Source organism: Canis lupus, chromosome 6, assembly GCF_048164855.1.
Source record: "Canis lupus baileyi chromosome 6, mCanLup2.hap1, whole genome shotgun sequence".
In the NCBI taxonomy this organism is placed as follows: domain Eukaryota; kingdom Metazoa; phylum Chordata; class Mammalia; order Carnivora; family Canidae; genus Canis; species Canis lupus.
The window spans coordinates 51,588,920-51,604,889 of NC_132843.1; the positions used below are offsets into that span (position 1 = coordinate 51,588,920).

At 39.5% G+C, this 15,970-nt stretch overlaps 1 long non-coding RNA gene and 1 pseudogene across 1 annotated transcript; both read right to left on the reverse strand.

Annotated features, from left to right (window-relative positions):
• Positions 1 to 4,464: 4,464 nt before the first annotated feature.
• LOC140635616 (uncharacterized) lies at positions 4,465 to 15,953 on the reverse strand. Its single transcript, XR_012032951.1, has 5 exons — positions 15,802 to 15,953; positions 9,013 to 9,158; positions 7,581 to 7,705; positions 5,040 to 5,124; positions 4,465 to 4,882 (listed from the first exon to the last, which is right to left on the reverse strand). It is a non-coding gene; the product is annotated as an uncharacterized lncRNA (long non-coding RNA).
• On the reverse strand, positions 10,258 to 14,025 carry LOC140634833 (small ribosomal subunit protein uS5 pseudogene; annotated as a pseudogene).
• Positions 15,954 to 15,970: the final 17 nt, after the last annotated feature.

Sequence of the window (15,970 nt, forward strand, 5' to 3'; positions counted from 1 at the left end):
ATTTGCAAATGACATATCAGATAAATGTAGTATCCAAGATCTATAAAGAACTTATTAAACTCAACAGCAAAGAAACGAACAATTCAATCATGAAATGGGCAAACGACATGAACAGAAATTTCACCAAAGAGGACACAGACAACGCCAACAAGCACATGAGAAAATGCTCCGCATCACTTGCCATCAGGGAAATACAAATCAAAACCACAATGAGATACCACCTCACCCCAGTGAGAATGGGGAAAATTAACAAAACAGGAAACAACAAATGTTGGAGAGGATATGGAGAAAGGGATCCCTCTTGCACTGTTGGTGGGAATGTGAACTGGTACAGCCACTCTGGAAAACTGTGTGCAGGTTCCTCAAAGAATTAAAAATAGAGCTACCCTAAGACCCAGCAACTGCACTGCTTGGGATTTACCCCAAAGATACAGATGCAGTGAAATGCTGAGACACCTGCACCCCGATGTTTCTAGCAGCAATGTCAACAATAACCAAACTGTGGAAGGAGCCTCGGTGTCCTTTGAAGGATGACTGAATAAAGAAGTGTGGTCTATGTATACAATGGAATATTACTCAGCCATTAGAAATGACAAATACCCACCATTTGCTTTGACGTGGATAGAGCTGTAGGGTATTATGCTGAGTGAAGTAAATCAATCGAAGGACAAACATTGTATGGTCTCATTCATATGGGGAATATAAAAACTAGTGAAAGGGATTATAGGGGGAAGGAGAGAAAATGAGTGGGAAATATCAGAGAGGGTGACAGAACATGAGAGACTCTTAACTCTGGGAAACCAACAAGGGGTAGTGGAAGAGGAGGTAGGTAGGGGGTTAGGGTGACTGGGTGATGGGCACTGAGGGGAGCACTTGATGGTATGAGCATGGGGTGTTATATTAGATGTTGGCAAATCAAACTCCAATAAATAAATATACAAAAAAAAGAAATTAATTCTACTACTCATAAGCATATTCCAGTGTAACTAAAGCAATCCTGTGTGCAAATTTGGAACATCAAGTCTGGTATATCCCATAACTTACCTTGCAGCATCTATTGTCTTGCTTGGCACTTTCCTGTCCCACACATTTGTGTAGAATTTGTGCCTGAATGAAAATGTCTCTGGTTCCACAGATAGGTGTGTCAGTAAATGTTGGATTGGTGGTGGTGGTGATGGAGGGCAGGAGCTCTCTCAACTTGCTCTGGTTTAGGTGGACACATTGGTTGTGAAACCACAATTGTGGGGACATCTGAGAAATAGACATGTGCATTTCCTCTCTTCTTCAGACTGCACGTCCTCCTGGGGGATTCCCCTGAGGAAGCTGGATGCTCCCGTCATGGGCATCAGCCCATAGCTCAAGTCCTCCCTCATTGCACTGGAACTCAAAGGTTCTTGAAGGATACTCTCTTTTGGGCTCCTTTTCCTCCAGAATAGAAGTGGCAGTTGCTATCCTGCCCACTATAAATTACAGGAAAAACAACCAAATTTCTTTGTTACTCTTATGAGCTGGGTATGGGGCAGGTGTTTTTACATGTATTTTTTCATTTTATCTTTTTAACAAATCCCTAAAGTAGGAATTATTATCTTCTCTATATAGGTACGTTACCAAAAACTCAGAGTTAAGTAATTTCTCCAAGGTCATTCAACTAAGAAATGGCAGAAGCAGGATTTAGAGCCAGGCCTATCCTCAGAACTTGTGCTTTTTATAAAATCCTCCTCCCCTGCCTTTATTTGGTGGTAACTAAAATTCCCAGCATTTCATTTACTCTTTTTTAGCACCCCCCCCTCCCTGTTAATTGAAAGCTCATGTTAAAATGTGAATGTGTCCCAGATCAGTAACACCTTAAAAATCCACAAAGAGGGCAGCCCGGGTGGCTCAGCGGTTTAGTGCCGCCTTGAGCCCAGGGCCTGATCCTGGAGACCCGGGATGGAGCCCCATGTCAGGCTCCCTGCATGGAGCCTGCTTCTTCCTCTGCCTCTCTCTCTTTCTGTGTGTGTCTCATGAATAAATAAATAAAATCTTTAAAAAAATCCACAAAGATCTTGTGTTCTGAAGACAAAAGAAGTCATGTGTGGGGTCTGCATGGCACAGACCATCTGAGCAAAGGTGACATACTTTTAAAAACAACTGAGATTTGATAGCAGTTTTGAGTTTATAAAGCCCTTTTGCAGACAGAACTGGACTAGCCCTTACAGTGCACCTATGGTGTCATCTTACCATTAGTCCAGGTTATCAATGATGAAAGGGAGCGTAAGACAGGTTTGGTACTTTGTCTTTGGTCCCACATTCAGTAAGTGGAAGGCCAGGGCTTAGCTGAGGTCTCCTGACTCTGTCCTGGCATCAACAATCTCTGTTGATTTTGAATAACCCTCAAAGACCCATAGCTACCCTCTCACTCTCACCCCTGAAAAAAAACAAGCCCTTATTTACATTTGCCCCAATGTTTGACCTTGTCCAAGTTAGACTCACTCCTTGACTGAGTTAGTATATGACAGTGATGACACTGGGAAGGGAGGCATTCATTAGATAGCAAAGTTATTAGCATGGAATCATTTTCCTGATTAAGATTTCACAGTGTCTAGTGTAGCTCCACAAATTTTTAAAAGGTTTTCAAGTACTTGTTGGCAGTGAGAGAAAAGCAATGAGAGACTGGACAGAGGCCTTCAGCTTCGAATGTCATCCTCAAGCCATGGAACATTGATCATTCATGTTCTTCCTTTCATTCAACAAGTATTTTTTGAGGGCTTGCTATCTGCCAGGACTTTTTCAGAGATGGAGGAGACTTTGGTATGTAAATAAATAAGTAAACAAATGGAATGAACTCAGATTGTTGAGCTAGAAGAGGCTAAGGGGGCACAGAGTGGTTGGGGCACAGGTAGACAGGTGGGTCTGCCAGGTAGACCAGGAGAGACTCGTCTGAGGAGGTGATACTAGTATAAATGAGAAAGAAGAATCAGCCCAGAGAAGTGCATTTCTAGCAGAGGAAATGACGTGGGCTAAGACTTAAGTTCAGAAGAGGCTGGAGGATGTCAAAGGACAGACAGATGAACAGGGTAAGCAGAGCAGGGTAAGTGGAAGGGAGTGGGGGAGTAGGAGAGGAGATGGGGTTGGAAGGTACTCCGGATCATGGCATCCTCCTGAGGCCAGGAGCCTACTTTGTTCTAATTATAACAGGAAGCCTTTGCACAATTTTAAGCAAGATAATCTGATTTTTTTTATTTCAAAAGAGTCGCTCTTCCTACTATGAACCACGGGAGCAAAAGTCAAATCAGGGAGAAGACTGTAGAAGGCATATGAATGATAAAGATGAGATGTGCTCAAAGGTTTTTTTTTTTTCTTTTGTGCATTAGGTCAGTAATAGTAATGAAAAAACTGTCCTGCTATTGACACTATTATTCTCATTATATGGATGCCTAAACTTGCACGTTCTGAACCCTGTCCACACTAAACTACTCTCTGGGAAAGAGTACGCATGTGACAATATGATTTATAGTATTATTGTCATTTTATTCCAAACACTCAGCAAAACCCCATTCCTGAAGCACCCAGATGACCCATATTCTATATTCATACATTTGGTTGCCAAGACTTTCTTTCTCTGCTCAGAATAAGTAAATAGTTTTATAGAATTGTGTCCTACAAATTCAGTTTTCAGCCTCTGCTGAGCCTTTGGTCTTACCTAGCCAGACTTTTATATGTCCCAGGTGAACTTTCTTGGGACAAATGAGCAAACTCATTTTTTAGTGTTGTTATAAGTTGTTCTCTTAACATTTTGAATGGTTATGACTCTCAAGCATCCAGCTTCCACTTCCTCCAGAGAACCATAATCTTCAGCTTTTGGCGTATATTGTGGCCATCAAGCAAGGGCACCCTCACCTTCACCATCTTCCTTCACCAAGCCAGCTTCTTTTTGTCTGCTGCATCTGCTTCCCTCTTGTCTCCATAGTTCAGTGGAAGAGGTGTCCCTTTTCCTACTAAACTTACTGTTTTCTATCCCTCCTGATCCCGGGGACCTTACTCCATCACTTATCATCAGAACAAAAACAAAATACCTGCCAAACAAGCAAACAACAACAACAACAAAGCATCAGCCACACCATCTACTTCCACACATCCCCTTATCCCCCTCTCTTCTCCTTTCCTCTTCCTTTTTTAGCCAAAATACTTGTAATTGTAACTTAAATACACTTTCCATTTATATTCATTACCCTTGCTGTCCTCAATCTTTGGCAAAATCAGCTACTGATCACCTCTGAGAACTTAGATATTCCTGACACTACAGAAAGTCTATTAAATTGATTATTTTCTTTGAATTCTAACAATACTGTGAGGAAATGATTATTATCCCCATTTTATAAAGACACCGAGTTTGAGAACATTAATTTCTCCACTGTCACTAGTGGGCACTTCCACTAGTACATGGAAGAGCTGGGGTTCAACTCAAGAATGTCCTCCATTGCCTCCAAATAGCTAGATAGTCTCCCCTTGCAAACTAAGTTTCATTTGTTGACTTATTAAAATGAATGTTTGGAATTTGGAGACAAGTTTTCGTTTGCCTATTAATCGCATCGGATTGTATTTTCTTGTTTATTATTTTTATTATACCAAACTGCATTTTGCTGAAAATTTCCTTTACTGTTTAGGGAGAGGAGTATAGAATTTAAAATTTTATCATTTTAGGAAAGCAAGGCATTCTTGATGGTAATACTTTATATCTGCATAAACCCTCAGGCGTTCACTTAATACTGATGTCTCTTCTGTCTTCCAGGAGAGCAGATAGATACTTCTAAAATGGATAGACATCTGAACAGATGCACACTGCAGCCAAGCTCTTCTGGGAAGTACCAAATATATATGCATTCATAAGATTCAGAAATAACTGCAAAGCAGAGAACACTGTGTCAGTATGCTCCAGTCACACACATGAGAGTCCCCAGTCCCTGTCTACCTCATGCCCATTGGGCCTGAAGGATGTAGTCAAGGGGCATGGCTGCGTGCATCTGTTCAGATGTTTTGGTTTAGGTTATATTAATTACCTTGATGTAGAACTCTAGTTGTAGAGCCAGGAAGAACTTTTTTTTTTCATTTCTTTCTTCTTCTTCTTTTTTTTTTTAAATTCAGCTTTATTGAGGTAAAATTGACAAATAAAATAGTAAGATATTTAAAGTGTGCATCATGGTAATTTGATATACATATACATTGTGAAGGGACCCCCACCCACATGTGGTTTATTAATACATCTACCACCTCACATATGTATTTTATTTTTGGTGAGAATATTTAAGTTCTACTCCCTTAACAGATTTCAATGATCAGTGTTATCAACTATAGTTCCATGTTTTACCTAAAACCCTCAGTCCTTATTCATCTTTTAAAAAATTTAATATTGAAGTATTGTTGACATACAATATTTTATTAGTTTTGGGTGTACAGGCTTTATTCATCTTAGTTGAAAGTTTGTACTAACACCTCATTTTTCCTCTATCCCTGGTCTCTGGCAACCACTTTTCTACTCTGTTTCCGTGAGTTTGAACTTTGTTTTTTTGTTTTAGATTCCACGTGTAAGTGATGCACTGCAGTATTTGCCTTTCTGTGTCTGACTTATTTCACTTAGCATAATGTCCTCAGGGTCCAATCATGTTGTCCCAAATGGCAGGATTTCCTTCTTTCTCATGGTTGAATAATATTCCAGTGTGTGTGAGTGAGTGTGTGTGTGTGTGTGTGTGTATCTCACATCTTTTATGCATTTTTTCCACTGATGGGCACATAGGTTCTTTCCATATTTTGGCTATTGTGAATGATGCTGCATTAAACATGGGCATACAGAAATCTTTTCAATAACCTGCTTTCATTTCCTTTGGATATATACTTAGAAGTGGATCATAGGGTAGTACTATTTTTAATTTTTTGAAGAATATCTTTACTGTTCACCACAAAGGCTGAATCAATTTACATTCCTATCAATAGTGCATAAGGGTTCCCTAGGAAGAACTTTAAAGACCCTAATTTACCATTTCACAGGTAAGAAAGTTGGGGTTCAGATGTATCAAGTGAATTGACTAGCCAGGTTTTGGAGAGTTGGGACTAATCCCAGTTCCCCTGACTCTTTTTTTTTTTAAAGGTTTTATTTATTTATTCATGAGAGACAGAGACAGAGAGAGAGAGAGAAGCAGGCTCCATGCAGGGAGCCCAACTTGGGATTCGATCCTGGGTCTCCAGGATCACGCCCTGGGCTGAAGGCGGCACTAAACCGCTGAGCTACCTGGGCTGCACTCCTCTGACTCTCTTAACAGTAGTCTTTCACACTGAATCACTTGATGTAAACCAAGTCCTGTGTGTACGAACACATGGGTTTGGGAGCTTGAAGATTCTAGTGGTTCTCTCATTGATATGCACCATGTTACTCCTGAGCCAGGCTGATGATTTCCCATTTCCTCAGACTCCCCTGGGGATAAGAAGCTTGGAATTCCAATCAGAGGCTCTTAGATTCTGAGCTTTTTAATGGAACGTGTCCTACTATCCTTGTGAATTTGGAAAGAGCAAAGGCAACATGCTTTCCACTGGCTAGAGTCAATGACTTGATGAAGATTATCTTGATGTGGGTGTGCCCAGTGAGCCCTGCAACAGCAAACCGCAGCTCTCTGCCACATTCATCATTTTAGTCAATTAATTAGGTTCCGGCCTAAAAGGGCCATTAATCTCTATAGATTTTGTGTGCCAAGCTCCAGAATCTCTTCTGTTGAAAAATATGCTGTTCCACTTGCAAACTTGGAGCAGAGAAAAAGAAAAGACAAACAGCTGGCTCATCAAGTCTTGGCCAGGGATGTTCACCATTGTGGGCTGACTCATGTTCTTGGCTAGAGAAGTGGATGCCAGTTTGGTGTCCTAGAAACCTGCTCTTCCACTGTGGAATTGGGGTGCTAAAAGCCACCAAATGTTATGCCAGAAAGCTGGGAAGTGCTGGAATGATCATTTCTAATATGTTCATCACTATTCCCTCTTGCCCCCACTTCCACCTCCAGCCCTTGAATTTCTAATAAAAATCCCCTCAGTCTAAATGCTGTAGTGGAAAGAGCACTACAAAGACCTAAGGCTTTTGATCGCTGTCTACTGTTCTTTAGCTGTGAGTCCTCAGCCAAGTCACTTAACCTCTTTGGGCTTTGTATCAGTTTCCTGGTACTGCTGTAACAAATGACCACATACCTAGTAGCTTGAAACAAACATGGAAATTTATTCTTTTGCAGTTCTTATGGCCAATCTGAAGCCTGAAATCTGTATTGCTATGCTGAAATAAAGATGTTGGTAAGGCCATGCTTCCTTCAGAGATACTAGGGAGAACCTTTTCTCCCCTCTTCCAGCTTCTAGTGGCGGAAGGCATGCCACTTAAGGTAAATGACACTTGGCAGGTGGCATTCATTTTATCTAATGAACATTTACTGAACACTCCTTCTGCTCTTACAGAGCCTGGGAATATAATAGTGAACAAAACAGATTAAGTCATTCTCCCCCATACACAGGCAAAGTACTTTCATGCCATCCCATGGGAGACAAACCAAAAATTCTATGTAGACACTTACTTAGTCACCAGCTGAAAATCTAGGGGCTGTGGGTGATGCAAGAATGTCTCTATATTGGACGATAATGCTCAGTGGTGTCCACATCAGATCTGGATGTGACTCATCTTGATGTACGGGTCTGTGAACTAAATTAAAAGACAAGTCTTATGTCATTTATTAGTTTCCTATAATTGTCATAACTAATTAACAATGACTGGTGGCTTAAAACAATAGAAATTTATTCTCTCACAATTCTGGAGACCAGAACTTCAAAATCAAGGTGTCAGGAGGGCTATGCTCCCTCTAAAGCCTCCTTACCTCTTCCAGTGTCTGGCATCTGTAGGTGTAGCATGTGGCTGCACTACTCCATTCTCTGCCTCTGTCTTCACATGGCTTCCCTTCTGCTGTCTGTGTGTGTATCCATGTGTGACACTCATCATTGGACTTGGGGCCTACTCAGATAATCCAGGATGATCTTATTTCAAGAGTCTTAATTTAATTATATCTACAGAGACTCTTTTTCTGGAATAAGGTCACATTCATAGGTTAAGGGGTTAGGATATGGATATATCCTTTTAGGATATATCATTGTGGCTCTCTCTAGTCCTTCCTCTGGCCAAAACTCACATCCATCCACAAGCAAAATGCACTCACTCATCCCAATACTCTCCAAATTTTTAGTCCATAATAACAACATCAACTCTAAGTCCCAATCTTATACAAATGTCATCAATTCAAAAACTCCCCACTGTCATTACCTGAACCATTTAAATCTGTTTATGGATAATACTCTGAGTATACTTGATCCTGGGGAAAAATTCCTTTCTGTTTAAGAACTCATGAAACTAGAAATCAAGATACATGCTCCCCAAACACAATGGTGTAATAGGTCTAGGATACAAATTCCGATTCTAAAAGGGAGGAATTAGAGAAAATTAAAGGGTCACTGGTCCCAAGCAAGGTCTAAGTCCAGCAGGGGAAATTCTTTTAGGTTCCAAAGCGAGAGAGTAATCATTTGTGGCAAGATTCCACCCCTTGGTCACATGATGACTTGACTGGTCTCCAAGCCCCTGGCAGCCATCTTTCTTGCTTTAACCTGTGTTTGCAGCTGAGTAGCTCTATCAACCAATTTCCTTACTGTGGAATTTTGGAAAACCCATGGCCTTCTTTCATTTTTTTCCTATCTCTGTCCCTTTCAGTACAAGCTGTCAACTTGTGATACAACTACAAAGACCTCTTTTTCACAAATAAGATCATGTTCACAGTTTCTAGTGATTAGAATGTGGACCTATCTTTTTTGGGGCCACCATTCAACCCACTACATGCTCCCATCCCCATGCTCAATATATAGTAGTGGAATACAACAGGATAACTGAAAGAAACACTTTGGTTCCTGAGTGAAAAGAATGTGAGAATCTCCAGTCACTGGTCTGTAGCAATTCTGAACTCTTACCTGGCAGATGTTGTGATGTTCCTCTATTTTGGGAATGGGAAGTGCTTCTTGATTAACCCGTACTCTTGGAGTAGTTCTCCAGCCTGGTGTTCTCCATGTAACTTCCCCATGTCCACCTTCTGGGGAGATTCTTCTTTTTCCATAACCTTGAAATGGTATTTTAGAACATGCCCTTCTTGAGATCTGAATAGCTTTCATAGTCATAAACTGGTGGGATCCAAGTGCCATTTTGAATTTTGAATACCGTAAACGTTTTTAGTCCAGGCTCACAGTTTCTTTGGCAATATAACGCTTTAAAAACTCACTGAGATCCTTATCTGTTTGCTCCTACTCACTTCTCTGTGCCAATAGCCACACCTACAGTTCTTTCCCAGACATTTCTTATATTCACTATACTTTCATGCTTTCTTTATCTCATGCCTTTCTTTCAAATTATTTGTGAGTTTCTCAGTGTATCAGTCTTCAGTGGGAGAACCACGTGTCTATCTCTATACTGTGAACTGTTCGCTCAATTGCAGATATACACTGGGTACTATAAAATTAAATGGATCTCTGCTCTGAGACACCTTATTTCATTAGGAGGTTTGACAAATGGGTGTTATGGACATGCACTTGATTCTATCCTTTACTCAAGGCTGAATTTTAATGGTTTAAACGTCCTCACAGTTTTATCTTTTACTGCTTAGCACAATAAAATGTAGCCTTTTCTACCCCTACACATACTCAAATTCCTGGATATTCTCTATTTCTTTCTCTGAGCTTATCTTTTTCTTGTGTCTTATCAAATTCAGCCAGCTAAAGAAAACAAGCTACTAACTTTCTTTTTCTTTTCTTTCTTTCTTTTTTTTTTTTTTTTTTTTAGAGAGAGAGGGTGAGAGAGAGCATGGAAGGGGAGAGAGGAGGGGCAGAAGGAGAGAGAGAGAGAGAGTTGCAAACAAGCTCTATATCCAGTCCAGGGCCCAATGTGGGTCCCACGATCCTGAGATCATGACCCTGGCAGAAGGTAAGAGTAGGATGGTTAATAGATTGAGCCACCCAGGTGCCCCTAATAACATCCTTTTTATAGAATTTTCTCTGATATATGAATGTTCATTAGGGACTTCATTTGCCTTCCAAATTATTATTGGCAGCATTTTTATTAAATATTTTGTCATTGTTAGCATTCTTCCAGCCTCTAATAATAGTTCCAGTTTCTGATTCAGCTAGAAGGTATAGATTTTGTTGAAGTAAGAAAAGACTTCAAAAGGCTTTTAACTACAAAGTTTTATTTTTTGTTCACACTGTATGTCTAATGTAGATTGGCTGGGTGGGTGGAGGGTTGCTTCTTGTTTTCTGCAATCCAAAATAATGGTTATTGTGTGTCTTGTAAATTTCAACCATAATATCAGTTTTGTGGTCTACATGTTAAGCACTTTGGCATCAAAACACAAAAATTAAACAATTCTTTTCACTTTTAGCTTTATCATTAGCTTCATTCAAATAAATAGAAAACTCATAGCTGAAACTATTTTTTTTTGAATTTTATTTATTTTAACAGACTTTGATTCACTTTATTTTTCTTGTATAAAACTATATGGTGGCCACAGCTGGAGTCTGGTGTGGGCATTTACAAGACAGTCAGTGAATTCCTGATAAGGAGACTTGATGAACACAGTCTCTTTCTAGAGGTCAGGGGTGAGATACCTGTAGGTCGTGGAAATAGCATCAGAAGTGGCTATAGCCAAGTTGCCCAGGGTGGCAGTGAAGCCCCTGGCCCAGTGAGGTGTAGAAGTTATCAATCTTGGCCATCATCAGTAGCTTCTTGGGTACAGGGGCTGAGATCACATCTCTGGGGGCATCAATGAGGTGCACAGAGCCACAGTGGCTGGTCACCTTGTGAGGGACAGTGTGGGGCTTGCTGATCTTGCCACATGGGGATTACGGAGAGCTTGTTCAGGATCATAGCTCCATGGATGGCAGTGGCTACCTCCTTAGAACACTTAACAGCCAAACCAACATGTTCACTGCAATTTCCAATGGCAACAAATGCCTAGAACCTCGTCTGTTGGGCAGCATGGGTCTACTTTTGCATACGCAGTATCTTCAAAACCTCATCCTTGAAGAATGCCCCCAGGAAACAGTCAATGATCTTAGATTCCCTAATGTGTGAGGAAAAGTGATAGATCTCCTTCAGGGATTTGATCTTCATATCCTTGACCAGATGGTCCAGCTTGGTGACAGGGATCCATCCCTTGTCCTCAATCTTATCTCCATGATTTCCCAGCCTTTGCCTCACCCAGACTCACCATGATCCTTCCCAGACTCCAGCCCAGATGCTTTAGGGTAGTCTCTGTGGAAGCCACTTGGCCTTCCATTCCAGGGGCCTCCCTTTCCAGGGGCCTGCTTCATCACTTATGTTATCCACCATTTGGTATTTTCTTGGAGAAGTTGAAACTATCTTATTTTTTTAAATTAGCAAACCTTAGTTCTGAGTTATTGAACAAAATTGATCTGATGGCTGAGAAGCTGAACATTTGTGGCCCACAATATAATGAGTACCACAAGCGATTTCTCCTTGCTTCAATACTTAATATATTTGATGCAAATTATCTCAGCATCCATTCTGATAACATTGAGTTGTGGGTGTGATGGTGGTTAGAGTTATTTCTCAAATATTTTCAGTTTTCCCTCTGCACTTCCAGACCCCTTGGTGGTTGGATAGGTCTGGGACTCTTTCTAACCCATAAGTGCTAAACAAAGTGACACCTTCAAAAACTTTCTTTTTTTTTTCTTGCAATCATGACCAGCAATATTTGAGATGATGTCTGTTCAACCAACCTGGGTTCTGCAGTAGAGATGAGAAAAAAATTGAACTTTGTATTTCAAAGCCATTTGAAGTTTCTCTGTTAGTTCAACAAGATTTGTACTTATTGATACAGAAATTGAAACTATTATTGGAGGCTGGAAAAACCAACTTGCAAATGTGTTAAATTAAAAGGAGAGAGTATTGCAAACATGTTTCATTATCTAACAGGTCACAACAGCAGAAAACTATTAAAGGACTTGAAGGCATCAGACTTTAGGAGCAATTGAATTTGAAAACTGAATATGCTCAGTGCTCTTTCTTTCAGTTCTGCTTTTTTTTCACATGCCAGCTTTTTTCTCCTCTTTCACCATAGGTCAATCTTTCCACAGATGAGAAAATATGGCTATGGACAGTTTTTTAGTTTTATGCATTATAGTGTTGTTCACCTGAAAGAGACTGGGTTAATTTTTCCCGAATACATGAGGAAATCCAAGAAATCACTGGTATGTGGCATTTATTTACCCTTGAATCAATTAGCTGTGGGTGCAATGTAGTAGGACTTGCAACCACAACTTATTGGTGAAAATATGAGGACTGGGTGATTGTGAGGAGTGTGATGACCTTGTGTTCATGTGTAACAGTGTGACAACCCTGTGCTCATGTGGGGAGGATGAGGACCCTGTGCTCACGTGGGGAGTGTGAGGACCCTGTGCTCCTAAGGGGAGGGTGAGGACCATGTGCTCATGTGTAACAGTGTGAGGACCCTGTGCTTATGTGGGAGTGTGATTTCTTGTTCTTGTATGGTGACTTCCTTCATACTCATGTGAATGGGGAGGGGCTTGGAATGAGTAATTCTTGCATAGGTATCTTCACTACTTGTTAAATTTTTTTTTAATGTTTCCTCACTAAGTTTGCTAGTTAAACAGATGAAATCAATCATTCATTTTGGACTCATTTAGGAAAAGCAAACATTTCCTTTAAAACATGAGGATAACAGGACAAGCAATTCATGAAGACAAGGCCAAATGTTTCCTAGCTGAACTAAAATAGTTTCAGAAAGTCTTTCATACATTTGACCTGTCAGTGGAAAGAGAGTTGGAGAGGCCTTATTTATTTTGTAGGGTACTGTGGGTCTCAAACGGCATCAGTTACCATATTGAATCCTGCTGTCTCTAAGTATTTTATGTTTCAGCCAAAAAACAATTTTCTGCTCTTCTTTCTGGGTTTATAAGATATTATAGCAGCCTGCAACATCAAAATTATTACTTAGGTGTGAGATGAGTGACTCACAACTTAATAGTGATTCCAGAAGCTTTGGTTAGCTTCTCTCTTGAGAGTGTGCATTTATTCCAAATAGTAGATGCCAATACCATGAAAAAGCATTGCCAAACTTCATTAGTAAAGTTAACCCTGCTGACTCCCTAGCTATAGTGCATACATTGTGCATCACGGAGAAAGGTATGCCTACTGCGTTTCCTTTCCTAAAATGGAGGTGGTAATGCTGACCTCATGTGAAAAGGATATATGCCTTGAATTTTATTATTTGTTTCTGAGTGGTTTCTCTGATCAGAGCTATTTACTATTGCTTATTTTCTTTTGGCATATACAGTTGAGAAAGATGTATAACAACCCTGCAGAATCTGACTTGTTCAACTCTTTGAGGCATAACAACTGCTTTAGAGGAACAGACTAAAGTAAATAAAATTCTTGGAGGACTTGGGCCTTTGGAGCAATCTGAGAGTGCCCAATGGCCTGGATGGAGAATTTTTGGTGTCTCCTCATATCTATCAATGTTCCTAATTTATTTGTTGTTCCCAATTCTCAACAAGAAGGACCTGAAGCGGAATTGTTAAAAATTATCTATCTTCAAGGTAGCAATTTTAATGAGATTAAAATATAATAAAGATTATTTAAAAATATAAGTGAGGTTAGCACTTACTCAGAGTAAGGCTTTAGTATTGGGTTCCTTGAAGTGAACAGAATTCTGGTTAAAAAAAAAAAAATCAACCAACAAAAGAACAATAGAGAATTAAAGGTCATGCAGAATTATTTGTCACCTAACAACTTTTTGTGTCTGTCTCACTTGGATTGAGGCCAGACATTGAGTTTATAATGATGAACAAGAATGATATCGCGTAAGCAAATGAAGTTAGTGGAAAGAAAATACACAAGCATATGAATTACAAAAATCAATTATATATGTTTCAGGTAGGTCTCTTTTTACCCATTGTCAAGTTTTCATCTTAAGATTTTGTGCAAATTTTATTTTCCATTTGGCTTCTCATCTAGACTTTGATATGATGCATTAATTTGGTTTTCTCTCCCTTTTTGATGGTGGGGCTTTCTCTGGCTTTTTATATAAACTCTCTTCTTTCTATACTATTAAAATCATCTCTTAAAACAAAAGCCTCATTATATTACTTTCAACTTCAAAGTCTTTAATAGTTACCTGTTAGGAGCAATATAAATTAAGGGTTATAATCGTGAAATTTAGAAAGTGCCAGAGTTGGCTTTGAGTAATATGAGCTCTCAGATAAATTCTTCAGCCCTTCTAATCCTCAAGGCCTTAATTTGTAAAAAGAAGGCACTAAAATTATTTTTCTCATAGGATTTTTGTGAGGACACATCCCCTAGTTTATAATAACACACTAAATGATAGCTATTATAGTTATTAACTATTCCTTATAAGGCACAATTCCTTTAACACATTACTTTATCAAGGATATTGTGGAGGAGATTTCTCACTGGCTGAAACTAGTCTGGATGACTTAAAAATATATTTTATTTATTTTAGAGAGAGCCCATGTACCCACACATGCAAGTGGCAGGGAGATGTAGGGGTAAAACGGGAAGGGAGGAAGAAAAAAATCTCAAGCAGATTCCTCACTGAGCGTAGAGCCTAAATAGGGCTCATCTCATGACCTCAAGATCGTGACCTCAGCCAAAACCAAGAGTCTAAAGCTTAACCAACTGAGCCACCCACACACCCTATCTGGATGATTTTTAATTTCCCTTATAATTCAAGATTTTCTGGATCTTTGGCCCTCTCTATCCTTAAATTTCTATTATAGTCATGAAAGAATAGTATTTAGTCTATAAATCCATAGGAATTGACTAAAATAACCCTTGACTCATCTCTTAAAGGCCACAGCATAGTAATGAGACAAGGGATGAGCCTTTGCATGCTGCCAATGTCAGCAGGATGCTGACCAGAGACACAGATGAAGGACTTGGTGACTTGGTGGCAATGTTCCCAAGGCCTTACGTCCAGCAGTCCTCTCTTCTGCAGTGATTATTATTTATAGCCTTAATTTCTGGAGCACGTAAGTAAGTCACCTCAGAGGAACTTATCAAGGAAAAGTAAGAAGCTACAAGGAGATGCTAATTTCCCTTATATAATTATGACTTCAAATACAATCACAGTAAAAATTACCCACTGAAATATATCTTGATTACATTTCTGACTTATAAATTTACAGTCCCTAAAAATAATAATGTTTCTATAGTATTCACAGGTCTTAAGTGCTTTATCCAAAATGTCTTCATATCCTTTTTTTTTTTTTTTTTTTGTCTATCCAGAGAGCTAAAGTTTTCTTGAGAAAAAAATGGTCAGAGCAATATCTTGATTTAACTATAGCAAATTAGAGTCTCTGATCTGGAAGATCCTACTTCCAAAGTGTCTTCCCCATTTTTTTTTTTTCTTTCACAAATAGAAGAAGATGGTAGTGCTGAGCTGCTATCAGGGGAAGGAGAAGGGAGAGGGATTCTCAAGTGTCCTTTCTTAATTATCTTCATGCACAGAGTTTTCATTGGAGAATAAATCTTGATATGATCAGGATTTGAGACACCCTTCCTAGTGTTTGAGGATCAAAGTTGATGGTCAAGTCTAGTGGCTGGAGGATAAGGGAACTATGTCACATATAAGATAGGAGCAACTAATCTACTTTGTCTAACCAAAAGCCAGAAAAATAAAATACTAATTGGGCATAGTCCCAGACCTTTACCTCTTTCAATAGAAGAACATGGTAATGAAGCTTGATTTGAAAATTTCAGATCATTTAACAATCATGATTGGGTGAAAATATTTGACATAATGGGTCTTCTGTGGCAGTTCAGGGTATACATGCAGAACTGTGATTGGATAGGTAAGTATTCTGCTTCATAAACACTAAG